Raw genomic sequence first — 7,538 nt, forward strand, 5'->3', positions numbered from 1 at the left:
CATCTTGTTTGACAAAGTACCACGGTGTATTGGAAGGATCATGACCTTGGGCCCACATAGCCCCGAGTTCAAGTCCTAGCTCAGCCCCTGCCTGCCTGTGTGGATGGGGCAAGCGGGGCTGCTTCTCTGTGCCTCGATTTCCCTCACTAGAAAGTGAGGGCTCCGTTATAATGTGGGTGAATGTGCCTGGCACACATATGCGCTTCCAGAAAAAGAATTCTTGACATCTGTAGGCTGACAGTTGTTACAAGGGAGGAGAAGCAATGAGCTGCTACTGGGCACCTGGAAAGTGACACACAACATCTTTTATAATCCACAACCCGGTCCCATGAAGGGGGCATTCTTACCACCTTCCTGTCTCAGATGGGAAACCAAGGCCAGAGGAGTGTTCTGCCCACATTCACCCACCTGGAAAGTGGAGGAGCTGGAATCTGAACCCAGGCCTCTCTGACTCCAGCCGTATCAATGACCAGGCTCATGAACTGTCCCCAGAAAGCTCTTCTCAGGCCCTTCTCAGCCTGTAGATCCATGATGCTCCTCCCACCCCGAGACTGTGGCTCTGGGCCTTGCTTCTCTCAAGTCTGGGCAGGAGCCAGAAAAGTTATGGGGGCGCCTGGGCGGTTCAGTTGGTTAAGCATCCAACTTTGGCTCAGGTCATGATCTCGCAGTTTGTAGGTTCGAGCCCCACGTCGGGATCCGTGCTGACAGCTCAGAGCCTGGAGCCTGCTTCAGATTCTGTGTCCCCCTCTCTCTCTGTTCCTCCCCTGCTCGCACTCTGTCTCTCTATCTTTCTCTCTCTCAAAAATAAATAAACACTAAAATTTTTTTTTAAAACAAAAAATGAAAAGCTGCAAATGAGGCTAAGGCAGCACGCCAGCACCCTGCTTCTGGGTCACTGAGCTGCCGTCTGGCTTCTCAGGGGAGAACTGAGTCAGAGCTCATGCCATAATGTCTCCACGGGCCTGGGCGTTCGCGCACTTGTGATGTCTGAGGCAGTGGCTAATGCTTCTAGAGGAGTCCTCAGGGGCAGATGCTGCTCTTGGGGCCTCCTGCCTATGGGCTCCTTCCATGCTCACGGCCAGTGAAGCCGCTGCTGCTCCCAGAAATGATCACAGATGTAGCGGCTCGAACAACACAAATGGGCCAGCTTCCACTTCCGTAGGGAGAGGGCTCCCCAGGTCACACTGGGCGAAACCTGAGGCAGGCAGGACTGCATTCCCTTCCAGAGGCTCTAGGGAGGAACTTCCTTCCAGATGCTACAAGTCACCTGCTCACCTGGGTTTGTGGCCCCTTTTCTCCATCTTCAAAGCCAGCGATGTCAGGCCAGTTCCCTCTCATGGTTGTCCCTCTTCTGCCTCCCGTGTCCATGTATAAGGACACTTGTGGGGACACCGGGCCCCCCCAGAAAGTCCAGGATCACCTCCCGTCTCCAGGTCAGCCGATTAGCAACCTTCATTCCACCTGCCTCCCTCCCTCCCCTCTGCCACATACCCTAACCCATTTACAGGTGCGAGGGAAAGGACGTGTGCGTCTTTGGGGGCCATTCTGTCGAGCACAGCACCTTATGAGACAAGAACTTTTCCACACCCGTTTTACGGGGGGTGGAGGGACTGAGGCATCCCAAGGCCGCACACGGGTAAGCAGCAGAAGTGGCACATGAACCCAGGCGGTCACGGGGCAGAGTCCATGCTCTTAACTCCCACAGGCGGCTGCGGCTCATCTGTGCACAGCCACCAGGTGTGCGCTATGCCAGATCCGGGTGCTGGGGACAGAGAGGCGACCCAGCTAGGATTCCTATCCTCAGGGGGGCACAGATATGGAATGTGAGGATCACAGTGCACGGGGAGGAAGGCAAGATGGCAGGAGCTCAGAGGCCTCTGGCAGCACAGAGAAGGCCACCGGCAGAGGCGTCAGGGCCGGAGATGTCCAATGAGCCGGGGAGCTGAGGATGAACAGGGATCAGGCAGCCAGGCCTACAGTGTAAGGAGATCGTGATGACGATACCCATTAATACTTGCCAAGCGCTTCACCCGGGGTCTGGCCCTGGCAGGTGTCCGATAAGTGTGGGCTGTTGACTGTAATGGAGAGAAGACTGTTTTAAGCAAAGCAAGAGTTTGTGCAAGGAGCCGAAAGTTCTGTGTGGCTGAAACAAACAAAAAACCACAAAGGGGCTGCTGGAGTGGGGGGGGGGGGGGGGAGACAACACACCAAGATCACCTTTAGATCTTCTATTAATTGGGAGGAAATTGCTATACAGGAGTNTTCTGGAGGGGGGGGGGGGGGCAGGAGGGGATGTGTGCCAAGGTGGCAGCAGAGACCAGGCTGTGCCGATGCCTCGGACACCTGCGAGAGAGGCTGCCTGGTGCTCACCCAGAATCTCTACGAAGACCCACCCATTTCAGAGTGAAAACGGTCTCACCTCGGTGCTGGGCAGCAGGAGTGGATTCCTTGGGGAGTGAGGTCAATGGAAGGCTCCCCAAACACCCCAAACACCCAAAGACCCAGGGGTCATCCAGAGCCCCCCTTGCCCTCCACATCCAGCCCATCAGCAGGTGCTGCTCTTCCGTGCATCAGGGTAACACCGGTCGCAGTAACAGGCTGGCCCCATAGCTCGGGGACTCAACGCAAGAACTATTAAGTTCTTTTAGACTATTAAGAACTTAATTTTTAATATTTAGAACTATTAAGACTATTAAGTCCAGAATAGGCGCTCCTGGCGTGGGGTGGCCTTGCGCTGGGTAGTCAGGCACCCAGTCCCCTTCCTCCCTGTGGTTGTGCTCTCTCCTAAAGCCCCTCCGCATTCAGCCTGCAGGTGGGGGAAGAGGGGTGGAGTACGGCATGGGGAGGGGTCACTTCTGCCCGCACTCCATTGGCAGCAATTCCAAGTGCAAAGGAGGCTGGGAAATGTGGCTATAGCTGTGTGTGCCCAGCTCCAGCTCCCCCCACCCATCTCAGATCCATGGGCTTCTCCACCCTCCAGTGCCCTGCCTCCGGTCCAGACCAACCCCCACCACACGTGGGGGCTACAAAAATCTCCTAAGTGGCCTCCACTCTTAGCCACCACCCCTTTTCCACAGGACAGCCAGGATGCTCTTTTTTAATAATGTCAGTGAGAGGGGTGCCTGGGTGGCTCAGTCGGTTAAACATCTGACTCTTGATTTCAGCTTCAGATTCTCTCTCTCCCTTTCTCTCTGTCCCCACCCTCCGGCTCTCTATCTCAAAATAAATACATGAAATTTTAAAAATTATTTTAAAAAATGAAAATGTCAATCAGACCACTGGTGTGGGCATCCTACTTACAGCCTTTCCAGTTGTAACGAATAGACCTGTAAAAGGACTTGTAAGACCCTGTGTGAAGTCGCCGGTCTTCCTTCTGCTGCCTGCCCCTATCCCCCCGCCCCCCCCCACACCAGATTCCCTTTGTTCCAGCCACATCACTTCTCTGCTTAAAGGACTTGCACTGGGTCCTAGACGCTCCCTCCCGAGAGGGCTTTCCCACCAGTCAGCCGGTGGTGCCCACCTTCGGCCAGAAGCTGTCCCCTTTCTGTCCCACACTTGTCTTCAATGATCTTCGTGTGTCTGTGTGTTAACCAACCCTCTTTCCTAGGGTATCAGCTCTATTTACTCCAGGAAGCTTGTCTGCACCAGTAGGTGCTCAGTAAAGATTTGCTGGATGACTGACTGGCTGAACGAACGAATGAATGACTGGTCCAAGGTCACAGGACCACAGTGGTGCACGGGACACGTGCACACCCGGGCTCTGGTCGCTTTGCTCCAGCTGTCACTGTTGGCAGACACCTGCGCCGGCGGGTAAACAAAGGCAGGTGGTGGGAGGGGGCGGGGCGGCGGGNGCCGGGTGGCTGTGGACCAGTCGTTTCAGCCGCCCTCCGCTAGAAGGGGACGGCGTCCCACGCGGGCGGGGCTGGGAGGTGTCAGGAGCTCAAGTTCGCCCAGAGGTGGCACGCGGGAGTGGGAGTGCTCGGGGAAACCTCCAGGGGCCGGGAGACAGGTGGAGCGGGGCGAAGCGCCAGTGGCTGGAGATGGATGCTTCCTTGCCTGGCTGCATCACACTAGCTGTGTGACCTCAGGCAAGTTGCTTAACCTCTCTGAGCCTCAGTTTTCTCCTTTGTGAAATAGGGCTCCTAATAGGCCCTATGACAGGGCTGTACCGAGATAATTATTGTCAAGGAGATAATGTATGCAGAAAGTTTTAGCGCAGGGCCTGACACATACAAAGCACCAAGGGGGGCGGGAGGGAGGGAGATTGATTTTTGTATTATAATTATTATTCTGTTAACTCCCTGAGAATGGGATCTAGTCCGTCTTAGTCACCGCAGTGTACCCAGCCGAGCGCATAGTAGACACTCAATAAATATTTGTTGAAGGAATGACTGATTACAAGCTTTGGACCTCACCCTCGGGGGATCCAAAGCAGTTTCTCTGCAGCATCTGGACCGCCAGCCGTTGCCATGGCTACCGTCTGGCTGGTACCTGCTGAGCAGAAGCCTGGGGAAGCAGGAGAGAAGCAGGCTCTGCAGGGCTCCAGGCTGGCTGTTGGCTGCTACCCGGGTCCCAGCTGTGGATGTCCAGGCACCCTCGTAGGGAAGTGGAAGTCTGAGCTTTGGAGAAAGTTTTTTCCTAAATCTCTTGCAAGTGAATGTGAGCCGTGGGTTAAAAGCCGAGTTCTGCAATTGCATAGCCGAGAGTTCTGGTCTCATCTCTGTTGCCTCCTGTCTGTCTTCTCTGGCAATTGAATGTACCTCTCTGAGCCCTGGTTTTCTCAACTGCAGATGCAGGGCTTGCTACCTCACTGGGTGGTTGCCAGGTTTAAATGAGGTCAAGTGTGTAAAATGCTTGGCAGGGTGCCTGAGGCTAAGTAGGCACTATTAATTGGTAATAAAAACAATATAACAATTCATTGTTTGCCAGCTGTGGGCCCAGCTCCCATTCAGCCCTTTATGTCCCCTCCTGTCAATATGGGCACCCCTGCTTCCCTACCCGGGCTCAGCCCAAGCCACTCCGTATTGCCGTGCCCAGTGGTGTGGGACCCCCGTGCACCTCTTTCCCCCTCCTCCCCCACGTTATCTGGAATGCTCACAGCTGGGTTTGGTCTTTTCTGCGGGCTGTTCTCGCTGGCACCTGGGAGCCTGGGGAAAGGACCCAGTTTGGAAATAGCCCGAGCTTTGCCTTTTCCGGCCACCTGGGGGCGCCAGCTCGTGCTATGTGATGCGGGCTGCAAAAGCCAGCCTTGCAGAGAGCCCTGCGCCTGGAGCTAGAGCTCTGCACGGATGGAAGAGAGGCACTGAGAAGCAATGGAGGAGAGTGGTTAGTGGCTCAGGCCCTCTGACGTTTGGGCACCTTCCTTGCTCTTAGCCTAGTTTCCTTATCTGCAGAAAGGGTATGATAATAAGATCACATACAGTAATTAGGAGGGGGAAAAAATCTCTGTAGATTAGCATGTTTAGTTATAATCATTGTTCATTTCACTCTGTCAAAGCCTGACCTAGCCCCAAACAGCTGGAAACAGCACTGCCTGGCATTTTACTGCTAAGGAGGTTCCCCTGTCTCGTACTCAGCACCCCCTTCAGTTTGATTTGATTATTGATGATGAGCATTATTGGTATTAAACTTTCATTGGGCCCCTCGTCTGTGTCAGGCTCTGTGCAGGGCACTGGTGACTAGAGACAGGCAGAAGTGATTGGCATGGTCTCCAGCCTCAAGGAGCTCACAGTCTCGTGGGTGGAGCTCCCCCAGTAACAGATAGGGGGCAACGGATCAGGCCATGCAGTAGAAATGTGGACGTGGAGCCATAGATCTTTAAAAACATGCATCGTTTCGATATTCTGAATAAATGATATGTGCACACAACACACACAAAAGGGAGAGAATGAAAAGGAAGTCTCCCTCTCACCCTGTCCCTCAACCCATAAATTCCTTTCCCTGGGTCAAATACAGTTACTAGTTTTTCGTGCAGCCTTCCACATATATTCTCTGCCTGTGTATTCCTTTAAAACACACACATACACACACACACACGTAGACATTAGGTTATACGCACTGTTTTGTCTTGCGCTTTCTTTTTTCAGTTAATATTTTTTGGCGATTTAAAAAAAAAAATCAATCCCTAAAAAGCTTTGTCACTTTTTCATGGCTGTATAGCAGCATTTCTCGACCCTGGTGCGGCTGACATGTTGGACTGGATAACTCTGTTGGGGGGTGGGGGGGTGGCCTCTACCCATGAGACGCCAGGAGCATACAGCCACCACTTCCCAGTTGTGACACCCAAAATGTCTCCAGACATTGCCAAATGTCCCCCTCAGGGACAAAATGAGCCCTGGTTGGAACCATTGCCTCATAAGGTTCTGTCGTTTGGCTGGCACCATGATTTATTTCACCAGGCACCTCCTGAAGGACACTTAGGTTGTCCAGTTTTCACCACGAGTGACAATGCTTCAGTGATGCCCCTCCCCCATGCACACCTCACTTTGCACACACGTGTAGTTTGGAGGACGGCCTTCCTAACTGTGGCAGTGCACGGGCCAAGCGTTTGTGTATCTGCATTTTGGCAGATGGTGCCCATTTGCTAGAGGGGGCATCTTCTTTGGACTTTTCCTGGGTTAAGGGCCCCTTCGAGAGTACCATGAAAGCTTTCGCTCCTCTCTCCAGGAATGCTCATTCCCTGGTGACGCCACGGGGGTCCAGGACTCCTGGACGCCTACTCATGTGTAGTGAAGACGTGCTTAGTGAGGGCTGGCTTGGACCAGGGTGTGGGAAGTCGTGGACTAGGGCAGCGGGGAAAGGGCGATCCAGGGGAGGGAAGACCCTGAGAAGGTGTGTGGAGGTGGGAGATGCTGGTTGGGGAACAACATGGGGTGGGGCTGGAGAGGTGGGGTGGGGGNGCTAGGACACCATGGGAGATTTTACTTGATTTTTAAATCAAGGCATACTTGGCACGTGGTGAAACACACCATATCTCCGCGTAGCAGCCGCCTGCGAGTTCTGACGGATGAAGCCCTGTCACGGAACTGCAGCCACCGCCAAGTCGTAGTAGTATGCTCCCATCATTCCCCAATTCGTCGTGCCCCTTTCCGCTTACCCCCTCCTCCAGCCACGACGACTGGCGACCACAGATCTGCTCTCTGTCCCCATTGTTTTGCCAGAATGTTTGCAGAATGTCATTTAAATGGAACCATGGAGTGTACCGTCTTGAGCTTGGGTTTTTTCACTCCACCGTATTGCGAATTGCGGCTGAGACCCACCCTTTTGTTGCCGCAGGTAACCCTAGTTCATCCCTTTCTGTTCCTGAACAGAATTGTCTTGTATGGATGTGCCGCAGGTTGTTTACGCGTTCCCCGGCCGAGGAGGGACGTGGGGCTGTTTACAATTTGGGGCGATTAGGGACAGCCACGCACGGTTTCAGAGGCGGGGAATGACCTAGTTAGGAGCAGCATTTCAAGACGCTGCGCCGGCTGCGGGGCTGGGGAGGGGAGCCTCGGGCAGGGCGGCTGCGGCCGGCGCTCCCCCCCCCCCCCCCCCCC

The 7,538-nt window shown here is 54.2% G+C and overlaps 1 protein-coding gene across 1 annotated transcript in view; it reads left to right on the top strand.

Annotated features, from left to right (window-relative positions):
* Positions 1-7,538, top strand: part of STK4 (serine/threonine kinase 4) — a 336,256-nt gene that overhangs the window by 56,496 nt on the left and 272,222 nt on the right. The gene's annotated exons all lie outside the window — the stretch shown is intronic.

This window comes from Crocuta crocuta, unplaced genomic scaffold, assembly GCF_008692635.1.
Source record: "Crocuta crocuta isolate KB4526 unplaced genomic scaffold, BGI_CrCroc_1.0 scaffold477, whole genome shotgun sequence".
Lineage (NCBI taxonomy): Eukaryota > Metazoa > Chordata > Mammalia > Carnivora > Hyaenidae > Crocuta > Crocuta crocuta.